This window comes from Galeopterus variegatus, unplaced genomic scaffold, assembly GCF_000696425.1.
Source record: "Galeopterus variegatus unplaced genomic scaffold, G_variegatus-3.0.2 Scaffold2635, whole genome shotgun sequence".
NCBI classification, from domain to species: Eukaryota; Metazoa; Chordata; class Mammalia; order Dermoptera; family Cynocephalidae; genus Galeopterus; species Galeopterus variegatus.
In genome coordinates, this window is record NW_007728746.1 from 358 (window position 1) to 1,714 (window position 1,357).

Consider the following 1,357-nt stretch of genomic DNA (forward strand, 5'->3'; position numbering starts at 1 on the left):
GTGCAATTATACATACAAGCATACTTCAAAAAGTTCATGGAAAATTGAGTTGAAAGATAGTGTGAATCTTTCCATAAACTTTTTGAAGTACATATGTATATACACTTTTGTAGATAGACATATACACATGTGTATGATGTAGTTAAATAATTTCAAATGTGGCATTTGTGGTTTGATTGATAGATCATCAATAGCAAGAAAATACACTTGTGTATTAACAAAAAGCAATAGCAAGAATATATATACACTTGCTGTTTTTTCTTTCTTCAGTAAATAGTCTACTTTTGTCCCTCACTACTGTTTCAGGTTCAGAACAGTTTCTTGGACTTCAATTACAAGGGGAGAGGAAAAACAACTAAACTATATGAATTGTGCTGTGACAATGAAACCATCTGGAAGATAATAGTTTGGGTCGGTCACAATAGCATCCCTCTCAAGGAAGATATCTGCCTTGACATTTTCTTGAACAGCAAGGTATGATAGAGGTTTTAAAAACCTATGATACAAGAACTCTGGTTCCTTACAAACCATTTGCCTTTCTTAGGTGGAATCTAGACTCAGCTTTTGGAGTATACACTCTTCTTGAATCAATATCTCATTTTAAATATGATCTTATTAAAACTCCCCCTTTCTAAAATATAGGCAATGCTTCTAATCCCTCTCATATTTTTCTTAGACAAATTGAAGATGATTAAATGATATCATTATTTTTTTCAAATATTTTCAGCAACTCACAACTTTTTATGACCAGTACCTCCCTGTGGATCAAAATTGGATTCTGAATTATGTCAATATGTCCACCTACACAGTAATTGTTTAAAAAATCTATCTTGGAATTTCAGATATGTTGTGCTTTGGGATGGAATCCCAACAGCGGTTCAGATGTCTTATCTTTTACCTCATTAAATAATTGATATAGTGCCAATCTTAATATGTTTTTGCATTTGCCATTTTCACTAATAAATTATTTTTGAATTTTTTGTTCTTATTCGTCATTAGGTCTCTAGAACCTAACATATTGAGTGAACATACTAAAAATACGTTAGCAATTTTTTATATTTTTTCAGTAGAAATTTGTTATAAATATATTATATTGCCTCATAAATTTCTCCAAAAATTATCTTTTCATTAGAGCAGCAGGTCATTTCTTAAATATGGCCTAGGATTATTGTTATTGGTGGCAGTCATTGATTGTATAGCACAGGCAGTCTTTTGTGTCAAACTGGGATAGAGGAGAAATCAAAGCAGCCTCAGAGAGTTTTCTAAGAATGTTAAAAAGAATTTTACTAAGATGACTTAAAAGTATATGCCAAATTCCTAATATATCAATTATAAATTAAGTCTTTTATTACAGTAA